The sequence below is a fragment of the Chiloscyllium plagiosum genome, unplaced genomic scaffold, assembly GCF_037043375.1.
Source record: "Chiloscyllium plagiosum isolate Xiang-an unplaced genomic scaffold, Cpla_swu_hap1 HiC_scaffold_48, whole genome shotgun sequence".
Lineage (NCBI taxonomy): Eukaryota > Metazoa > Chordata > Chondrichthyes > Orectolobiformes > Hemiscylliidae > Chiloscyllium > Chiloscyllium plagiosum.
In genome coordinates this window covers 22824820-22847697 of record NW_028270186.1, presented here as the reverse complement: position 1 = coordinate 22847697, position 22878 = coordinate 22824820, and the positions used below count along the sequence as shown (strand labels likewise).

The 22878-nt window shown below is 46.1% G+C and overlaps 1 long non-coding RNA gene and 1 other non-coding gene across 3 annotated transcripts; one reads left to right on the top strand and one right to left on the bottom strand.

The window, feature by feature from the left end:
- Nucleotides 1-8921: 8921 nt before the first annotated feature.
- LOC148135751 (uncharacterized) lies at nucleotides 8922-18984 on the top strand. 2 transcript variants are annotated; one of them, XR_015754871.1, is made up of 3 exons: nucleotides 8922-9080; nucleotides 9472-9587; nucleotides 17621-18984. It is a non-coding gene; the product is annotated as an uncharacterized LOC148135751 (long non-coding RNA). The 2 variants fall into 2 exon arrangements; XR_015754872.1 differs by lacking the exon at nucleotides 17621-18984 and adding an exon at nucleotides 11469-11561.
- A 217-nt stretch (nucleotides 18985-19201) lies between these two features.
- trnas-gcu (transfer RNA serine (anticodon GCU)) lies at nucleotides 19202-19283 on the bottom strand. Its single transcript has one exon. It is a non-coding gene; the product is annotated as a tRNA-Ser (tRNA).
- Nucleotides 19284-22878: the final 3595 nt, after the last annotated feature.

Sequence of the window (22878 nt, the reverse complement as noted above, 5' to 3'; positions counted from 1 at the left end):
ACAGTGCCCTCTGCGTGAAAAATGTTCATCTTCGGTCCCTTTTAGTTTCCCCTCTCAACTTTAACATATGCCATCTGCTTCTGGACGCCCGCACCACATGTAAATCACCTTGCCTTTTCACCCTATTGAGTTCCTTCATGATTTTGTGAACCTCTGTGAGGTTAACACTCAGCCACTGATGCTCCAGGGATAATAGCCTCAACCTATACAGTCTTACCCTTCAGCACAAACGGTCCAACCTTGGCAACATCCTTGTAAATGTTTTCTGAACCCTCTCAAGATTCACGACACCCTTCTTATAGGAGGGAGTTCAGAATTACACACTATATACCAAAGGTGGTCAACCAATACCTCAACATGACCTCCCAACACCTTTCCACAATTAACTGAGCAATAAAGACAAAAATGACAAACGCCTTCTTCAGTATCCTATCGAAATGTTAGTCCACCTTCAACGATCTATGAAGCTGCACTCCAGGTCTATTTGTTTAGCAACATCCCTAGTACCTTGTCATTCAGTGTATATATCCTGCTCTCTTTTGCCTTTCCAAAATGCAGCACCTCACATTTATCAAAATTAATCTCCATCTGCCACTCCTCAGCCCATTGGCCCATCTGATCAAGATCCCGTTGTCCTCTGCGGTAACCATCTTCACTGTCCTCCACACCTCCAATTTTACTGTCATCTGCAAACTTACTATCCATTCGTCCTATGGTCACATTCAAATCATTGATATAAATGACAAAACAACAATGGACACAGCACCGATCCTTGTGGCACATCGTTGGTCACAGGCCTCCAGTCTGAAAAGCAATCCTCCCCCACCATCCTCTGTCTTCTACCTTGGAGCCAGTTCTCTACCAAATGGTAATTCTTCTGCCCCAACATACAAATTTGAAATTATGACACCAGTCTCAAAAGTACAACAAGAATCTATTCCTGATTACAAAAGTTTGGCACTGGTGCTGTTTACACTTGGAATATACCTGGAGCAGAGCAAGAATAGATAATTCTGTCAGCGGACGACTAAATGGGAGAATTGTTGCAGGGAAATACTGAATGGAAGAACTAGTGCACAGAGGAGCTAAATTAGAGAATCAGCTAGGACATCAGTAAATGGAAGAATTAGTACAGGGGGATGAATAAGTGGGCGATTTGGTGGGAAAAAACAAATGCGAGATTAGGTGCACAGTGCCATTACATTGGAAAACTGGAATGAGTTTCAATATATAAGAAAAGTGGAGCACAGCATGTCTAAATTGGGGAAGAGGGGCCAGGGAATCAATCAAAAGAAGAAATATTGCAAGCATCGGTAAATTGGAGATTCAGTTCAGTGCATCATTAAATGAAAACAATTCAGCAGGTCACCCGTACGTGGAAGAAATGTTTCAGGGAACAATTAAATGGAAGGAATTGAGGCAGGGCAACAATAATTGGAGAATTCATGCAGGTGCCCTTAAACTGGGCAGGATAATACTCAATGGGAGAGTTGGTTCAGTTTCAGGATTTGAGCAGGATTGGTAAATGGTAGAAATAGTGCAGAGCAGCGGAGCCATAAACAGTCATACAATCACAGAGATGTACAACATGGAAACAGACAATTCAGTCCAACTTGTCTATGACTCAATTTTAGAATTCTGGCAGTGCTCCACGAAATTGGAGAATCATTTCAAAGAACTACTAAATGGAAGAATTGGACAAGGGCTAATCTAAATAAGAGAATTTGGAACAGGGCATCGGATAATGGCAAATTTGTGCAGTTAGCAACAAATGGGACAATTTCAGTTCAGCAGTAAATGGGAGAATTGGTGCAGTGTAGACTAAATGGGAGAATTGGGGCAGGAGAATACTTGATGTGGGAATGAGAGTCGGGCACCCCTAAATTGGGCGAGGGCAATATGAAGATTGGTGTAAGGCAAAACTGAATGGAGAACTTGTTCAGGACGTCAGTAATTGGGGGAAATCGTGCTATGTGACGATGAATTGGAGAATTGGTGCGGGCCATCAGTAAATGAGAGACCTGGAGTACTGTGGAGCTAAATTAAACAATTGGTGCATGGCAACAGTAAATGGGAGAATTAGAGTAGCGCACCCTTAATTGGTAGAATCGGGCTCGTGCATCAGTAAATGGAAGAATTAGTACAGGGATATGAGTAAATGGGTGATTTGGTGTAAACAATAAATGGGAGATCTGGTGCACAGTGCAGTTACATTAGAAAATTGGTGGGAGTGCCAATATATTGGCAAATTGGAGCAGAGCGTGTCTAAATTGGGAATAGGGGCCAGGGAATCAATAAAAAGAAGAAATGTTGCAAGCATTGATAAATTGGAGATTCAGGTCAGTGCATCACTAAATGAAAACAATTCAGCAGAGCACCCGTACGTGGAAGAAGTGTGTCAGGGAACAATTAAATGGAAGGAATTGATGCAGGGAAACAATAATTGGAGAATTCATGTCGGTGCCATTAAATACTAAGTGGGAGGACTGGGGCAGGATAACCTCAATGGGAGAGTTAGTGAAATTCCCGAATTAGTGCAGGATTGGTAAATGGGAGAATTGGTGCAGGGAAGCGGAGCACTAATTACAGCCTTAGAGATGCACAGGACGGAAACAAACCCTTTCGTCCAACTTGTCCACGCCTAAATTTAAGAATTCTGGCAGTTCTCCACTAACCTGGAGAATCATTGTAAGAAACTACGAAATGCAAAAATTGTAGAAGGGCTTATCAAAATGTGAGAATTTTGGGGCAGCAGGGCATCAGATAATGGGTGCATTAGTGCCGTTCAGCACTAAATGGGTGAGTTATGCTGTGTTGCACTAAATGGGGGAATTAGGGCAGGACATTACCTTTTGGGAGATTTAGAGTAGGGCTCCCTTAAATTTGGCGAGGGCATCAGTCAATCTGAGGACTGGTGTGAGGCACAACTGAGTGGAGAACTCATTCAGGACATCAGTAATTGGGGGAAAATGGTGTTAAGCAACACTAATTTGGAGAATTGGTGTGGGGTATCAGTAAATGAGAGACCTGGTGCACAGTGGAGCTATATTGGTGCATGACAACAGAGAATTGGTGCATGACAACAGTGAATGGGAGAATTAGAGTAGCGCACCCTTAAATGGTAGAATCAATAAATTGAATAATTAGTACATGGATATGAATAAATGGGAGATTTGATGAAATTTGGGCGAAGGCATCAGTCAATATGAGAATTGGTGAAAGGCAAAACTGAGTGGAAAACTTGTTCAGGACGTCAGTGATTTGGGGAAATGGTGCTAAGCAACACTGAATTGGAGAATTGGTGCGGGCCATCAGTAAATGAGAGACCTGGTGCACAGTGGAGCTAAATTAGAGAATTAGTGCGTGACAACAGTAAATAGGAGAATTAGAGTAGCGCACCCTTAAATGGTAGAATCGGGCTCGGGCATCAGTAAATGGAAGAATTAGTACAGGGTATGAGTAAATGGGAGATTTGGTGGGAATCAATAAATGGGAGATTCGGTGCACAGTGCCATTAATTAGAAAATTGGTGGGAGTGCCAATATATTGGAAAATTGGAGCAGAGCATGTCTAAATTGGGGAATACGGGCCAGGGATTCAATAAAAAGAAGAAATGTCGCAAGTATTGGTAAATTGGAGACTCAATTCAGTGCATTACTGAATGAAAAACAAATCTGCAGGGCAACCGTACGTTGAAGATGTGTGTCAGGGAACAACTAAATGGAAGGAATTGGTGCAGGGCAACAATAATTGGAGAATTCATTAAATTCTAAGTGGGAGGACTGGGGCAGGATAACCTCAATGGGTGAGTTGGTGCAGTTCCCGGATTTGTACGGGATTGGTAAATGGGAGAATTGGTACAGGGAAGCAGAGCCCTAAATAGAGCCGCAGAGATGTACAGTTGTTTTAGCTCCCACAACAGTGACTGCACCGCACAAGGACTTCAGTTGCCATGAAACACCTTCAGAAATCCTGAATGTGTGAAAATACATTTATAAATACAAATCAAGCCTTTGCAATGAATAAAAGATCCCAAAACAGGGCAGGAAATTGATATCTAAGGATCTCATCTCACCGGAGAGAAATCAGGGTGTAAAAACTGTGTTTTTGATGTGATTGATACCTGAACAATTAAACACCAGTTCAGTTAAAGAGATAATTCACATCCAATGAAGTAAACTATTACTGACCAAATAAACATAGTCCAGTTCTGGATGCAATAACAGCAGAATACGATCACATTACCCCACTGGAATGTGTGTGTCACCATTGTCTTACCAGACCACAGGGGCTGCTCTCTTCATTACAGAGAGAAGCAACTCATGATGATTTGACCAGAGGGCCCAGACCTCAGGCAAAGGAAGAATTTGAGAAGAAGAGTCCTTCATGGTAACCTCAAACTGGTAATGGGAATTGAACCCCGCTGTTTGCATCACACCCCTCTGTAAACCAACAATACAGCCAACTTAGCTAAACTGATTCCCCCTAACTGGAGTGTCACATGTGGGGATGAATAATTGAATCCCTTGCTACATACAGTGCAGGTTAACAGCCTCTTCCCACAATGTGTTCGTTGATGTTTCGTCAAATCATTGCTACTCATAAAGCTCTTCTCACAGTCAGAGCATTTACATGTTCTCTCATTGATGTGAACAAAGCCATAGCTGCTGAGGTTGGAGAACCGAGTGAACCGCTTCCCACACAAGGAGCAGGTAAAAGGTGTGAATGTGCTGGTGCTCACTGAGTACAGATGACTAAATTAATCCCTTCCTACATTCAGTGCAGGCGCACAGTCTCTCTCTCTCTCTCTCTCTCTCTCTCTCTCTCTCTCTCTCTCTCTCTCTCTCCAGTATGGCCACGCTCATGTATTTGAAGCTTTGCTGATTTAATAAATCCCTTCTCACACACAGAGCAGATGATTGGTCTCTCTCCAGTGTCAACTCAACGGTTGACATTAGGCTGAACTGGGAAGTTTATTCCTTCCCAAACAGAGCAGACAACACTTCTCTCCCGATGATGAAGACGTTTGTCTGACATTAGGCTGGATCCCCAAGTTAATACCTACCCACACATGGAACAGCTGAATACCTTCTCCCCCATGGTAACAGGTTGATGTTAAATTATGGCTGAAACATTTGTTGCTGTTAAAGCGCAGCAGGTCAGGCAGCATCAAAGGAACAGGAGAATCGACGTTTCGGTCATAAGCCCTTCTTCAGGAATGAGGAGGGTGTGCCAAGCAGGCTAAGATAAAAGGTAGGGAGGGGGGACTTGGGGGAGGGACGTTGGGAATGCGATAGGTGGAAGGAGGTTAACGTGAGGGTGTTAGGCCAGAGAGGGGGTGGGGCGGATGGTTGGGAAGAAGATTGCAGGTCAAGAAGGCGGTGCTGAGTCTGAGGGTTGGGACTGAGATAAGGCCCGGGGAGGGGAAATGAAGAAGCTGGAGAAATCTGCATTCATCCCTTGTGGTTGGAGGGTTCCTAGGCGGAAGATGAGGCGTTCTTCCTCCAGGCGTGGTGTTGCTGATTGAGGACGTGGCTGAAGAGCTTCAGGGCAGAGGAGATGATCTGGGGGGTGCAGTTAGAGAGGGACTTACTGAGATCCTTGTAGAGGGAGGAGGAGAGCTTCTTCAAGGAAGGCATCCTTGCAAGAGGATTCGCAGTAGATTAAAATCAATGAGCAGAAAGTGAGGACTGCAGATGCCGAAGTTCAGAGCTGAAAAATGTGTTTCTGGAAAAGCGCAGCAGGTCAGGCAGCATCAAAGGAACAGGAGAATCGACGTTTCGGTCATAAGACCTTCTTCAGGAAGGAGGATGGTGTGCCAAGCAGGCTAAGATAAAAGGTAGGGAGGAGGGACTTGGGGGAGGGGCGTTGGGAATGCAATAGGTGGAAGGAGGTTAAGGTGTGAAATTATGACCATTGAATTTAAGACCTTTACACATCTTACAGGTTTTTTTCCCCCCACAGCCGGGGAAAGGTCTCTTGTCAGTGTGAACCCACTGGTGTTACATGAAGCTGGATGACAGAGTAAATCCCTTCCCACACATAGAACAGGTGAACTGTCTCTCCCCAGAATGTCTGTGTTGATGAGTCTCCAGCTGGTCTGGGGATTTGCAATCCTTCTCACAATCCAGATATTTCCATGGTGCTGATCTCCTCACATAACTCCAAGTTGGATAATGTGTTGAATCTTTTCCCATAAACACAACATATTTATGGCTTCTCTGTCTGTGGACTTTTAAGAATGTTAACTGGATAATGATAAATAATTTCTGCAGTCTGTTCAGTGGAACACACACTGTTGTGTGTGTGTGTGTGTGTGTGTCTGTGTGCATCTCTGTCAGTGTGTCTGTCTGTGCGTCTGTGTATTTGTGTCTGTGTTGGCACTTTACCACTCACAATGTTTTTTTGAAAGCTTTGCTTCCAGACATACCAGATAAACACGTTCACTTTATGTCCAAATGAATTAAGTGACTCTGTTGGATCTTTATGTCATGTTTGATTTGACTCACATATCTTCAATTCTTTCCGTCTATTTCTCTGTGAAATGATTTTCAAATATTATCGTGGTGCATACAGGGTAAAATCTCAGAACAAACAAATCCAATTTCAGAAAGACATCCTCCCTCTACTCTATACCTCCTCCCAAACAAATGATCCAATCATATCAAAAGATGCAAAAAGTCCCATCAAAAGCAAAAAGGAACCTTCCTGAATAAATCAGGTTGTTGTTCCAACATACATGAGACAATGTGTGTCCTGAGGTGCACACCTGTTGTGGGATGTACCTTGCCAACTGGTGGACAGCACTGTCCCCTATCCAGAAGGATGTTACACAAGAGATGATCCCCTTTGCTGCTACTGTACAGCAATGGGGAAGAAAGGCAATGATGAAGGTTGTTGGCAATTAAGAGTGCTGTTTTGTCCCACATGTTGACAAGGTTCTTGTGTCGCTGAAGCAGCATTCAACCAGGCAAGTGGAGAGGATTCTGTATCACACCTGACTTACGTCTTGTAAGGTGGGCAGTCAGGAGGTGAGTTGAGCGCTGCAAGACTTTTTGCACCTGCCCTGATCTTGTATCAACTGTAGTTATATGGTTAGTCCTGTTCAGTTTCTGGTCAATATTACACCCCCGGAATGCTGCTCATGGAGGATTCAACAATGATATTGTTGTGGATTGTCAACAAGGGATACTCGGATATTCTCTTGTTGAAGATAGGCTTTGCCAGGCACGGATGTGATACGGCTGGTAAAGATTTTAGATCCTGGCCAGGTCTTGCTACATATGGATATGCGGTTTTTTAGCTACGTTGAGGTTCAGGTTGTAAGATTGTTCTCAATTAGAACAAACCTACCATCTCAGCGAGCAAACCTACAACCTGAACATATGGATATGCGCTACATCAGTATCTGAGCTGTTGAAAATGATGCTGAATATTGTCCAATTGTCAACCAACAACCCTGCTTCTGAAGGGAAATTTATTGACAAAGCAGCTGACGCTGGTTGACCCTGAGACTCCACCCTGAGGAACTCCCCTCGAACTAACAAGGCCTGGCTTCTCAAGGCCCACCTACTTCACAAGTGGGACATGACACGTCTGAACAGGTTGGTTAAAAATGTCACCTGCAGAAAAATTCAGGGATTCAAGTAGACTGATTTGTTTCAAAGATCACCTGAGGGTGAAGCTGTTATAAAGCTATCGCCCAGGACACTGCACCACCCGGGCAATGGGTTCTGAAGGAGATGCACACAGGACTGGAATGGTGCACTCTGTTTCTCTGTCCACATCTCCTGCCAGACCTGCTGACTTCCTCCAGCACTTTCTGATTTGATTTGGATGTGAGCATAAGAGGTACAGTTAGTAAGATTGCAGATGACACCAAAATTGGAGGTGTAGTGGACAGAGAAGAAAGTTACCTCAGATTACAACAGGATCTTGACCAGGTGGGCCAATGGGCTGAGAAATAGCAGATGGAGTTTAATTCAGAAAAATGCAAGGTTCTGGATTTTGGGAAAACAAATCTTAGATGGACTTATACACTTAATGGTAAGGTCCAAGGGAGTGTTGATGAACAAAGAGACCTTGGAGTGCAGGTTCATAGCTCCTTAAAAGTGGAGTTGCAGGTCAATAGGATAGTGAAGAAGGCGTTTGGTATGCTTTCCTTTATTGGTCAGAGTATTGAGTACAGGAGTTCGGAGGACATGTTGCAGCTGAAGATGACATCAGTTAGGCGACTGTTGGAATATTGTGTGCAATTCTGGTCTCTTTCTTTTGGAAAGATGTTGCGAAACTTGAACGGGTTCAGAAAAGATTTACAAAGATGTTGCCAGGATTGGAGGATTTGAGCTATATGGAGAAGCTGAACAGGCTGGGGCTGTTTTCCCTGGAGTGACGGAGGTTGAGGGTTCACCTGACAGAGGTTTTCCAAAGTCATTAGGGGCATGGAAAGGATAAATAGACAAAGTTTTTTTTTTTTCCCTGGGGTGGGCAGTCCAGAACTAGAGGGCAGAGGTTCAGGGTGAGAGGGCAAATATATAAAAGAGACCCAAGGGGCAATTCTTTCACGCACAGAGTGGTACATGTATGGAATGAGCTGCCAGAGGAAGTGGTGGAGGCTGGTACAATTGCAACATTTAAAAGACATTTGGATGGGTATATGAATAGGAAGGGTTTGGAGGGATATGGGCCGGTTGCTGGCAGGTGGGACTAGATTGGGTTGGGATATCTGGTCGGTATGAATGGGCTGGACTGAAGGCTCTGTTTCCATGCTGTACATCTCTATGACTCTCGTCTCAGATTTTCAGCATCTGCATGAATCTCCCTTAGGCCCCGCCCAATGACGTCACCCATCCCTCTGCGCATGCGTCCACATTTCCGGCCAAGATGGCGGCTGTTCACCTCGGAACTGTAAAACACTTAGCCACAAGTTATTTTTCAAGGTGCTCGCTTCTCGCTGGAAGGGTTTATTCTCGGTCTGAATCCCTCTCTCCAGCTCATGCAGCCTTACCGTCTGGAAAAGCGCGTCTCGCCATTTCACACGGAGACAAACACAGCACTGCGGCTGCACCGCCCTCCCTGTAGTGAGTATAGAGAGTATTCATCCCCGCGGAGAATGCTGGGTAGCTACTCCGCCATTGAGGAGATTCACACAGAAGATTGAATCTGTTCATTAATAATTTTATCTTTCCTGAATTCCAATCTTCTGCTATCCAAATAATCTTTGGAAGAACAAAATTGGCGGTTAGAAAAACATCTTAAAATTGGATGCATCTCTCAAATCATCTCTACAACATAATCTTGTCATTAAAATACTAGATCTCTCAAATCATTTTGTAAATTCCCGTCCTGAACTGATGGTGGTCGATTTTGGAAACACCTTTAACAGGTGGATGTTTAATACTCAAGCCAAGAGATACATTTGTTTATTCTGAATGTCTCTCAACATGTTTCTTTTGTCATCTCATTTTGCAGAGTAGTGGAAGCAATGAAAACTGAAGCGTTTCTCTGATGCAAGTTCTGTGCTAACTTCTCAGCTCCAAGCTCCGGCTAGAGAGTTTACATTGAAGTACAACGACATTGATTCAGAGGTGAATATTTTTGAGCTTTCATCTATAATTCAGTAGTTAACTTGCTTTGCTGTGGTTCATTGGTTAGGCCCTGGTGTGATCTCTTCACTGTGGATCTGAATCCGTGTCCTCCATGACAATCTCTTTGCCAATGTCCAACCTGCGCTACCTTTAATAATGAGTATTTTAACTATCTGTGACAGTTTATTGTTATTTCTTCTAGTTATGGTCAAATGAGAGCTTCGTCACTGCAGGTCCCTGAAGTATGTGCTGTTAATTTATTCCACTCGTATGTGTGGCCTCCCTCACAAACATCACTCAGACCCTGCTATGCTCTATTTTTGCTTTCATTCTTCATGCTCCCTCTGACACACACTATTCCCTTCCCTGCTCGTACACACCCATGCTTACCCGCTATCACCTTCCCCCTCCCGTCGCCTTCCCTCCCCGTCACCCTTCTCCCCCGTCACCCTTCTCCCCCCGTCACCCTTCTCCCCCCCGTCACCCTTCTCACCCCCGTCACCCTTCTCCCCCCGTCACCCTTCTCCCCCCGTCACTCTTCTCCGCCCCGTCACCCTCCTCCCCCACCCCCGTCACCCTCCTCACCCACCCCGTCACCCTCCTCCACCACCCCCGTCACCCTCCTCCCCATTGCCTTCCCACCCTCCACCATTGCCTTCCCAACCCCCATTGCCTTCCCACACCCCCATTGCCTTCCCACACCCCATCGCCTTCCCACAGCCCATCGCCTTCCCACCCCCATCGCGTCCCCACCCCCCATCGCCTTCCCACCCCCCCATTGCCTTCCCACCTGCACATTCTCCCCATCGCCTTCACCCCATCGCCTTCCCACCCCCATTGCCTTCTACCCCATTGCCTTCTAACCCATTGCCTTCTACCCCATTGCCTACCCACCCCTATCGCTTTCCCACCCCCCAATCGCCTTCTCCCCCAACGCCCTTCCCACCCCCATCGCCCTTCCTACCCCATCGCCCTTCCCACCCCCATCGCCCTTCCCAACTCCATCGCCCTTCCCACCCCATCGCCTTCCCACTCGCGCCTTCTCCCCCATCGCCTTCCCACCCCATCGCCTTCCCACCCCATCGCCTTCCCACCCCATCGCCTTCCCAACCCATCGCCTTCCCACCCCCCACATGGCACGGAGTCCAAGTCACCCTCTGGGACAGGTGGAGAGGGAGGGAGTGGGAAATGGGGGGGTGGAGAAGAGAGAGAGAGCGTGAGGGACAGGTTGTGGTGAAGGGGGGATGGTGGTGAGAATAAAACCCAGTGAGAGAACAAGACAAAGAGAATGAAAGACCGAAAGCAGAATAAACAAATACCTGGTGGGAGGGAGACTGAAGGACAGAGAGAGAGAGAGAACTGACAGGGAGAGAGAGAAAAACGACAGGCGGAGGGAGAGAGAAAAAGCCCAGGGAGAGCGAGAGAGAAATTGGGAAAGGCTGAACGATTAAATAATTGCAGTAAATTAAACGATTAAACAGTGAGGAGGCAGAGAGTTGTAGGAAGGGAATCTCCAGGGGAACGTGAACAGGATGGAGATGGGAAGGATGGAGAGAGATGGGGATTGAAGGAAAGATGTAGGAAAGGGAGAGAGGGAACACGGGAATGAAGATGAAAGCTGCAGTGAGTGACAGAGGCAGTATCATCTGTGGGATCAGACTGTGCAGCAACTCCCTCTCTACCCCTTTCTGCCCCTTTGTCTCCCCCACCCCCTCCAGCCCAGAGCTCGCCCTTATGGTAAAAATCACAGAGATAGCCTGAACCCCACAATTCTTTTCTGTGTGTGTGTGTGTGTGTGTGTGTCTGTGTTTGTGTGTCTGTGTGTAAATGAACAACAAGGAGACAGGACGGTTTCTGATTATTCTCTCTCTCTGGCTCCAGCTCTTGTCTGATGATTCCTCACGGCAGAATGCTTGGATTCTGTCTGTCTCTTCATCGTCCGAGTTTCAACTCCCAAATCAAATCTCCTCCTCGGGGGGAGAGACTGTTGTCCTGTAGGGCACTCTGCAGGTAATTTGAGACACAGTAAGATCCCACAAGTAGTATTACTCTGATATTAGAACAAGTCGTTGGATCGAGTTTCTCATTTAAGGTTTTAATTCCTTCCTTGGGAAGCCCTGTCTGTCAGACACTCACTGGGGATTGATGTGTTTGTGTCAAATCCCAGGGCCCGGTTATTTTTACCCCAGGTTCAAATCTGTTTTAAAAATGACAGGGCCGCAATCTGACAGGAGCCAGTTAACCAGAGGCCCCTAAAACTCAGTGTCCCCCAGAAGGTTAAACCTCGGGGTAAATCAACACACAACTCACGTGGGCCCCCACGGGGAGTAGCCTGTCGACCAGGCCCTCAGGACCGTGTCCCCTCTGGAGAAAGCGTTTGCTCAAAGGCCTCCTGAACCCAAAGTTTCACTCTTTGAATCTTCAAGCGGGCAGCAAGATCCCTTGGAAGGAAAGAAACAGCATTAGTTGAAAGGCAAAGGAGAGGGGGCGAAGGCGTGGGGGATGGGATTGAAGGGGGAAAGGAGAGGGAGGGAAGGAGAATTGGAGGCGGGGATGGAACGCAAGGAGTACGGAATGGTGGGGGGAAGGATTGGAGGGGAAGGAGAGTTGGGGAAAGGACAGGGGGAAGGAAGGTGGGATGGAGAGGGGTTAAGAGGGGGAAGGACGGAGTGGAGGGGGAAGGAGATGGAGAAGGAGGGGCGAATGGAGAGTGGAAGGGGAGGGAAGGAGATAGGGAAGGAGAACAGGGATGGAAGGAGGGAAGGAGAGCAGTGATGGAAGGAGTGAAGGAAAGAGGAGAAGGGGGCAGAGTAGGGGGGAAGCAATTGGTAGGATCGGAGAAGGGAGAATGTAAGGGGAATGGAGGGGAGAGGCAGAGAGAGAGAGAAAGAGAGAGTGGGAGTGGAGGAAAGGGGAAAGGAGAAGATGAGTGGGTGGGAAGGAGTGGGGGAAGGGGGAAGGGTGATGCAGAGGGTGGGAAGGAGAGGGGGAAAGGAGAGGATGGAAAAGGAGGGGGGAAGGAGGAAAGGGTGGCAAGGAGAGGAGGAATTGTGGGGACGGAGGGAGTGGGTAGGAGAGAAAGGGGAAGGAGAGGAGGGGGAAGGAGAGGAGGAGGAGAGTGGGCGAAGGATGGGAAGGAAGGAGGGAGAAGTGGAGAGGGGAGGATAGGAGGGGGACAGAGAGAGGGCGGGGGGGGAGGGGAGGAGGAAGAGTAGGGGAGTGGAAGAAGGGGAGTGTGTGTGAAGGAGGTGAGCGGTTGGAGAGGAGTGCAAGGAGGGGAGGAAGAACGGGGAGGAAGGAGAGGAGGGTGAAAGAGATGGGGAAGGAGAGGAGGGTGAAAATGGTCGGGAAGGAGAGGAGGGTGAAGGAGGTGGGGAAGGAGGGGGGTGAAGGAGAGGAGGGTGAAGGATTTGGGGAAGGAGAGCAGGGAAAGGAGAGGGGAGGAAGGAGGGGGTGAAGGAAAGGAGGGGCAAGCAGAGGGGGGCAAAGGACAGGGAAGAAGGAAAGGTGGGGGAAGTAACGGTGAAGGAGAAATGGGGTGAAGGAGAAGTGGTGCGAGGAGAAGGGCAGGAGGGGGTTGGAATGGGGAGGAGATGGGGGAACAAGAGGGGAAGAAGGAGAGGAGGGGAAAGGAGAGGGGACGGGAAGGAGAGGGGGCAGAGGGAGGAGGGAGTTTGGAAAGAGTGAGGAGAAGGGGGAGGAGAGGTGGAGAGAAAGGGGAAGGGGGAATGGGGGTGAGGTGGAGAGGGGAGGAAGGAGGGGGTAGGGGTGTGGTGGAGAGAGGACTGGAAGGAGATGGGCAGGAGAGGGGGAGGTTGAGAGTGGAGGAGATTGGTTGGAAGGAAGTGTGTAAAGGAGGGGGAAGGAAAGGGAGTGAAGGAGGGCGGGGGGCATCTCTGCCTCTGTCCCCAATCATTCCCCACCTGTCCCCAATCAGTCCCCACCTGTCCCCAATCAGTTCCCACCTGTCTCCAATCAGTCCCCACCTGTCCCCCGCCAGTCCCCGACCGTCCCCACCAATACCCATCGGTCCCCAGTCAGTCCCTGCCCAGCCCCGTCTGGCCCCATCTGTCCCGATCAAATCCTGACAGTTCTCCCTGAATATAACTGGAATAAACCGAACCCTGAGATAACAACCAGGACCAGGCGAATGGGGAGGATTCTGCAGTGAGTATCTCCCTCGACCCTGTACCAATGTCAAAACAGTCCCATGGTCACCCGACCATCCCGCCCCGATTAGCGTTATAATCCAGGACCAGAGCTTGGAATGAATGGGACCATTTGTTTTGGGATCAGGAACTTGCTTTCCCACCAAGACCACCTTCCCCTTCCCCCCCTCTCTGACTTCCACAAGGACCGTTCCCTTCGACACTCCATGGGTTTGTTCCACTCTCACCCTCCAAACCCCCAGGTACGTTCCCCTGCCACCGGAAAAGATGCAAAACTTGCTGTTACACCCCCATCCCCCTCACCTCCAGGACCCCCAAACCCTCCTTCCAGGGGAGACAGAGGATCACCTGCCTCTCCTCCAACCGTGTTTCCAGTATCAGGTGCTCCCGATGTGGGCTTCTCTACACCAGGGAGACCCAACGGAAACTTAAGGAACGGTTCTCCGAGCATCACAGCCGGGATCCAGGGACTGACCAGATCTCCCAGTCACCGCCCAGTTCAATTCCTCCCAACCACTCCCTTTCCAACATGACCATCATCGACGTCCTGCATTGCCACAATTAACCACACCACAAATTGGAGAAACATCTCATCCTCCGCCTGGGCAACCTACAGCCCGGAGGACTCAACACTGAGTTCTCCAATTTCAAATAACCTCCCTCGCCATCCCCTGACTCCCTTCCACGGCTCCCTCTCACCAACTGGATTCATTCCTCCCATTGACCAACCAAGTGGGACCCTCTACCTGTACTCACCCCTTCGCTCTCGTTTCCCCCCACCCTGGCCTGTTCCACTCCTTCGTCCTCCCTCACCCTCCCTTCCCCTCCCACCCCATCCTCCCTCCCCAAACCCTCACACCCCATCGCCTTCCCACCCCATCCTCCCTCCCCATCCGTTCCCCCTCCCCTTTGCCCTCCCACCCCATCCTCTCTCCCACTTTGTCCTCCTTCGTCCTCCCTCCCCACTTTGTCCTCCCTCCCTCCCCCTTAGTCTTCCTTCCCCCTCACTCTCCCTCCCTCTCCACTGCCTCCTTCTCCCTTTCCTCCCTCTCCTTCTGTCGATCCCTCTGTCCGTTGTTCCACCTCCCTTTCCATTCTGTTTTATCACCCATCCGTCTTTTTTCTGGCCCGCCTCCCTCCTGTCGACTAGGCCTCAGACCTCAGAACCTGTCCCCCACTGGAGATTGGCCAAGGTTTTCCTCGGCCTGAACATTTTGGAACTTCACGTTGCAGCTTTCCCAACAAACGTTCATCCGGATAAAAGAGAGAATAAATTACTTGAAAGGGAGAGCGAAAGCATTTTGAAGGCAAGTTACACAGCAAGATCCCAGATTTAAAAGCACCTCTGCCCATTGCCAATGTATTAATGTATCTAACACAGTCAGCAGTTAGGAAGGAACATGGTGTGGGAGCAGATCTTACCAGGGATTGAACGAGGATAGTGAAGGAAAGGCATCAATTTATTACACATCTGCAGTGACCTGGGACCAATCGCCTTTTACTGAAAACAGTTCCCAACTTGTACGTGCCTGTAGCTCCCTCCAGTCTGAAACCCTCATTCCCCTCTCTCCTGTCTCTGAGCCAATGGTGTCTTCATTCCCAGGATAGGGAAAACACGGGCTAGATACAGAGTAAATCTCCCTCCATACTGTCTGCATCAAATACTCCCAGGACATGTGCAGCATAGGGTTAGATACAAGTACAAATCCCTCTGCACTGTTCCTATCAAACACACACAGGATAGGGACAACATGGTGTCAGGTACAAAGTTAGGCAGCATTGCAGACAGTGCAGATGGTACCTTAACATTACAAAGACTTATTGATAGACTGGGTGAATGGGCAAAGCTGTGTTAGATGGAGTTTAGTGCAAGCAGGTGTGTGGGTATCAGGTTGGAGTACAGAGAGGGAGCACAAAGGAGGTTTATAAGAATGATCCTGAACCTCAGGGGTTACGTTCTGAGGGACACTCGACAAATGAGACCGTTTTCCTCCAGAATTGAGAGAGTTAAGGGGTGATCTGATCAAAGCCTTCAAGGTAAAAACAGGAGAAAAGTTATATCAAGATCAACGATTCCCACTGGTTAGAGATTCTAGACTGAGAGGGAGCAGAGTCAGAAAATGAGGGGCCAGAGCGTTCAGGAGAGATGGTGGGAAGGACTTTGGCACACAAATTGTGGGAGAGGTTTGGGACTCTCTTCCACAAACAGCAGTGGATGCTGGATCAGTCGTTCAGGTTAAATCAGAGAGAGATACATTTTTGTTCAGTGAAGATATTGAGGGATATGGGCCAAAGGAAGGAATGTGGCATTAGGCCACAGATCAGTCATGATGCCATTAAATGATGGAACAGGCTCGAGGGGCTGAATGACCCCCTCCAGTTCCTATATTCCAAAATAATAATCTCCCTGCACTCTCCCTATCAACCCCGCCCAGGGCATAGACAGGATGGGGTTAGATCAAAAGTAAAGCTCCCTTTACTATATCCCCATCAACCCTTCCCAAGGCAGGGTCAGAACACGATTAGATACAGAGTAAAGCTACCTCTACACTGTCCCCATCAACACATCCCAGGATGTTTAACGGAGCTTTGATATTTGAAAATGGTTCTTTTATTCTGTCATTCATTGTCTCTCAGTAACTCTGTGTATGTGTGCATGTGTGCATATGTGAGAGACTGAGAGAGAGAGAGAGAGACAGAGACAGAGACCAGGGCCCTGCATTACTGGGTCAGGTACTATTGCGGAGAAAATATAGAGAACCACCAGGAGACGCAGAGAGTTCTTCAAGAAATAGGTCTTTCATTTGTAAACAAACAACGTGACACTGAGAATGCAGATTCTCGAATGCCGTCAAACCTCAGGGTCCGTGGATTTTTATGTCATTTTTATCAGGTTTCTGTGAGCTTATCAGCATGTCCAACGATATAAATCAAAGTACCTCACTCCAGCTGCACAACAAACCAGTGATGTTAGTTCCCATTATCTCTTTAATTATACATTCTAATGTCATGATTAGATATATATTGCTAACTCTGCTGCAGTGATCTTTCATTGCAGACTAACCTGTCATGATAGATATTTAGCTATTCCATCTATTACAATTGTCTCCTGTCTGAAGCTGACTCTACTAACTATTAATTAGATATTTTAATGTTATGTCCCAAATATTTACGGTCCCAATCCTGTCATAATAACACTTAACAGAGAAACTTGCTTTATTACTTGTGTTATCTCATCTGCCATAGTGACCTTACTCTGCTAATTGGTGTAAGAATGTTCCACTATGGTTATCCCATCCTGCCCCTGCCTTCCACAGACCACAGATTCCCAGTGGTCTTCATGCTTTAACCCTTCCCATGCTTTCATGGTCTTTATTTTCCATCGACCTCACTCCAACAACAATACCATTTGTTAATTAAACAGGATGGAAGACAGCACCAATTATAAGGAAGTGTTTTACGGTTTCTGTTTTTGTTAAAAACGCTAGGGCGGTGTGCTGGCTCAGTCAGGAGATTTTCTGTGTGAAGTTTGCACATTCACCCCGTGTCTGCGTGGGTTTACTCCCACAGCCCAAATATGTGCAGGTGATGTGAATTGGTCGTGCTAACTTGCCCAGAGTCTATGGACTAAACGATTCGGGTGGGTGAGCAGTTGTTTTTTACAAATGCAACCACAACGGGTTGAAGAGTCTCCTTTGAAACTGTCGTCCTCGGTAGTATAGAGGGTAGTGTCACCGTATGTTATGCGGGAGATAGGAGCTCAATTACTTTCTGGTGCATTGTAAATGTTTTAAAACTGTCGCTCCGTTTCCAAATGCGGGTTATTAATGCCTGTCCTTCCATTCTCCACGGTACATGTCACAGGAAGGACAGTGCTGTCTGAATTAGTGTGAGGAAGGACTACAGATCCCGGCGAGACAGAGTGTCAGTGAAAGTACAAATACTTGACTTCCGCCGCCTGCACCTTGTGTCTGTATTGGAATCTAAACCATTTAATAGAAAGAAGGAGGAAGTTGAAGAAGAAACAGGGCAAAGCAATTCAGATGTGAGTGCACAACCATTTTCCGCAGCGTCATGAGGAAAACTGACAAACGACTCTGAGAAATAGTGTCTTTCAGAACTGTCAGTTCACAGAGATGTTTTTGTTCCACTTAAGCCCTTACGAAATTGAATAACAATTTAACTAAAGACTTGAAATGTTAGAACACAACAGGCGGTGAGTCACGTGCTTGAAACTGTGTTTACAAGCCAGATGTTTGATGACTCATACTGATATAATAGGCTGAAAGGCCATTCGCCTTGCTCTAAAAAACTCAAAAACTGTCATTTTTCAACTGAACAAAATAGGTAAAAACAAAGTCATCAAGAAAAGTTCCAAGCATTCCACATCCTCTACACCCGATGTGGCCTCCTCTATATTGGCGAGACAGGCCGCCTACTTGCGGAGCGTTTCAGAGAACACCTCTGGGACACCCGGACCAACTAACCCAACCATCCTGTGGCTCAACACTTTCACTCCCCCTCCCACTCCACCAAGGATATGCAGGTCTTTGGACTCCTCTATCGCCAGACCACAACAACACGACGGTTGCTGGACAAACTTTCCTCATTCCTGAAGAAGGGCTTATGCCCGAAACGTCGATTCTCCTGTTCCCTGGATGCTGCCTGACCTGCTGCGCTTTTCCAGCAACACATTTTCAGTACTGAATTTAGCGATCAGCCGCTGCGTTGGTATTTTTAGCTGTTACTTGTACCGAAGCCCGCCCTGGAGGATTGTCATCCCAAGGTCTGAGGTCGAATCTCCTGGACCACTGAAGTGCTCTCCAACTGGGAAGGGGCATGCCTGTCTGTTGATTGATGTGCAATACTCATTCCGTTGCTGTCTCCTCTGCTCGGTTTCACCAATGTACCATGTCTCAAAGCATCCTTGCCTGCAGCATGTTGTTTTTTTTTAGATTAGCGTCAGTCTAAACATTATGAGACGGACGCAGCACACAGAGACTAACATTGTCAACATATTATCTGTGGTGACACGAATTGGTAAAGTTCACCTGAGAATGTAACTGTTAAAAGAAAGTTTTTCGATTTACATAAGAAAGAAGTGAACCTAACATAGTCATTCTAACAGATGTAAGATTTAACAAAAAATCAAGGTATTTTTCAAAGTTCAGTTTCAGTGACATTACACTGTAACGTTTGGCTATAAATTCCGTATCTTACCACTGTTACTCCACGGTCACCTGATGAAGGAGCATCTCTCCAAAAGCTATTGCTTCCATTAAACCTGTTGGACTATAACCTGGTGTTGTGTGATTTTTAACTTCCCATTAGAATTCGGATCCCACAATTAAAACAGAGATGAAGAAGCATTTATTCTCTTAGACAGTTCTGGATCTGTGAACCTTCTTTTGCAGAAGACTGTTGAGGAAGGGTAATTAAAAGCAGCGACGTGAGTGGGATTTGAACCCACGCGTGCAGAGCACAATGGATTAGCAGTCCATCGCCTTAACCTCTCGGCCACCACGTCACATATGCAGGTTAGCATATGACGTTATTAATAAGTGAATTGCGTAAATTATGCAGCACAGCAGATATTTCTCCCTCGTGTTGGTGAGATGATAAATAGTACAGTACGATTCCAAGGCGATGGTCTGACCTCTGGGTTGTGTGGCAAGCGCATTCCCACTCTGCTCACAGTGATCTGCACAAAAATGAAGGTCTGTTGAATTCTGTGAAGATTTGAAGTCAATGGAATAACGAACCCGAGAAAACAGGTGGTGTTCTTTCAAGAAATAGTTGGATAGAGCTCATAACGATAGTGGAATCAAGGGTTATGGGATAAGGCAGGAACAGAATACTGATTGAGGATGATCAGCCATGATCATAATGAATGGTAGTGCTGGCTCGAAGGGCAGAATGGCCTACTCCTGCACCTATTGTCTATTGTCTATTATATTTCCCTTGAAGAATTGTTTTCCAGACTGGAGGAGAGTGCACAGTGCTCAATGCCATTATTCGGAACATCTTTCTTCTGCTCAGATACTTTTGACACGTACTTGTGTACAGGGCAGACAATTTTAAAATCCTAAATTAGGATAAACTGACAATTGAATGCAACAATGCAAAAACCTTGATCTGTATCATTTTCCTGGCCCGTGCAACACCAAGTCACTGCATGATCTCAGCAACACAGTGAACAAGTGTCAGAAGGAAAATGAGTGCAGTGCCAGAGCGCATGCTGGGAGCAGCAGGTGACACACGGGGAAGTGCATTTCCCACAACAGGAACACTTCCCAAACAGCAGACTGCGGTGGAAGAATTCAGAGGGGGTTTACACTTTGGAATTTGATGCCAGAGTACAATGACGATCTGTCATTGAGTCTGTTAAAGATGAAGACTTTAAGATTTCTACAGGTGAAAAACAAAATGAAATGTTCATTTGTTAGTGAAGGTAATTGTTGAAATTGTATATGTCAATAATCTACCGATCTTTGGCATAAGTAGCTCACCACTTTCCGCACTCGCGGCCAGAACTACTGGTGAAGATGATCGTATAATCCCCGTTACTAGCCATGGAATCAGAGAAACTCGGTTTGCCAAACGTTCAGGTACAACCAGGAATGTAGAGGTAAGCATTAACGTGATGCTCCTCTGCTGCAGGTGACCAGTGCACGGTATCTCTGCTCCAGTATAGTGGGCTGTGCTGTGCCGAAGTTTTAACTTTGAGCCTCACATGGACCAGCTTCAGTTTATCGTCGTCTTGAGGGGTACAGATAGAAGTTGATATTGAGCAAAGACAAGTTTATGGGGAAAGACTCGTGTTTGTGGATTGAGAAACAACCTTTTCTGGATAATAACTCCTTGATCAACAAACATACTGCAAGTATCTAAAACGTGGAGAGATATGTGTGGAGAGAGAGCCAAAGGTGATTTTTCAGCCGTTGGATAACGTGTCCCATGTGTACTGAGTTAAATTCCGGGAAAACAGATGTTGAAATTGTTTCATGTTACGCAGTTTGTTACAAACTCACAAAGGTCATTGCAATGATAAAAAAAAAATCACATAGGACCGTTTGAACATTGTGTTGAATTGAATTTTGGTCTGAGCATATTTTATCTTCAATGGCGTGCTGCAGAGAGGTACAGAGGGTAAACAACACAAAAGGACAGAGTCTTCTTGGTGGATTTTTTGGGTGGAGTTAAGAATGTACGAAATATACATAACATCATGTGAATGTAGTCAAATCTTTAAAGTAGGTGTTGCGTCTCCAAGTGACGATTCAATTCCTACTCATTAGGATATAATATCTATCTGCAGTTATTTTAGGACATCAGCTCCATTTGCAGAGTTTCACCTTGAATAATACGTCACACCTTACCAATCCATGAACCTTTTATACTCAATCTTAATCAGTTGTACGTGTTCATGAAATGTCTTTGTGTCTGAAGTCAACCAAATTCGAAATTGTTACGCAACCAAACTGACTTTCTCTCAATGGTAAATTCCCTCCTCGTATGTTTGTTCGTGTATCTTTTAAAACACTGGGAAATCAGCTTCTACACTTTATTTCTGGAAAGTCGTTCACGATTTAGCTAACTCTATTGAGTGGACAAAACTCTCATCCAAACTTTTCTTAATGATTCACGAATGGTTTTGAAGCTCTAACTAAAGTTATTGATTCACTCGAATTAGGGCATTTCCCTGATTTAGTCATTCAAACCTCGTGTTATGTGAAAATCTCATTTGTTTACTTCAAACTTGCGTGTTTATTCTCCAGCATTTCCAAATCTCGTGAATAAACTCCTTCATTCTTTCTATCATCCCGTTAGTATCATTTCTGATATTTTTATGTCTCAGTAAACAACGTCACTTGGCTTTCTAATATCTTGCTATCCAGGAAACAGCGTCTGTGCCCTTTCTAATCTCTTTACATGTTTTTGGTGGAGAATGAGGACAAGGATTACACACAATGCTCCCACTGAGGGTGACCTACAGATTTTACAGTTACACTATTAATTCTGCTTTATTAAATATGACGTCTCTATGCATAAACTCCAATGAGGTAAAGTATTATCTATCCAGTTCATGAACATCGTCTCCATGGAGACTAAAATTATCTATCATTCCCTTTCTTCTTCCACGAAATGTTCGAAATGTTTGTAAGGTCAACATCTCTAACTCTCCGTGCACTGAGTGATTCTCAGCTATTTCTAAAGGTGACTGAAGTTCAAATACTTCATAGTGTGTCTCCAGTCATTCCAGTGCAGACTGGTTCTGGACAGTAAATGCCATCACCAAAGGTCGCCGTGGTTCTGAAATCAACAATTTTCACATCGTAATTGCCGTAGCTATTGTCTATCGTATGTCCGTGTTCTTGTTCATTTTTTTCATCATTTCATGGATCCCTGTATTGAATTCTACTGAATGATTAATTTGTGAATGGAGACATTCCCTTCACCACTCATTCGAAACTCATGGAACATTGAATGATTTTACTCATATGCTTCCAGAGGACCGTCCTGCCATTACTGGGATAAATCAATGAACATTCGCAACGTGTCCTCAAAGGCAAGAATTTCCTTCTTCAGTTTAGCGGATCAATAAAGCTCTGAATTCCGTGTGCGCGTTCATTAAAACCAAAAAAGTTGCAGCAAGATTTTAAAACTAAAATTTTGCAATCTGCTTGCATTGGTTGTTCCAAACATTACATTCCACATTATGGCATGTTTGTGGATTAAAGCACTTGCTGTATCTTGAGCAATTCCATTTCAATTCTGTCAAAACATTGTCATTCGCTGTTCTCACTTTCCCTTTCAGTTTCCCGTTTAATATCCCGTAGTTTCTCAGTTTATCTTATGTTTTCAACAATTTCAATCAATCTCGCTCCTGATTACCAATCCGAGAGAATGCCACAATTTTCTCAATTTATAAGCAGTGGCAGCTGTAGGGTGCGGTGAACAAGTGGAAAGACATTGGTCACGTGAACCAAATAAAAGACGCGGGGTGGTGGAATCTGGCCGTTCCATCGCAGTCATATGTAAAACATTTAACGTAATCTTTAGCCAAATAATATTGTAAGAAAATAAGAAAACATAAACGAAAATATTGCCGATGTTGAAAA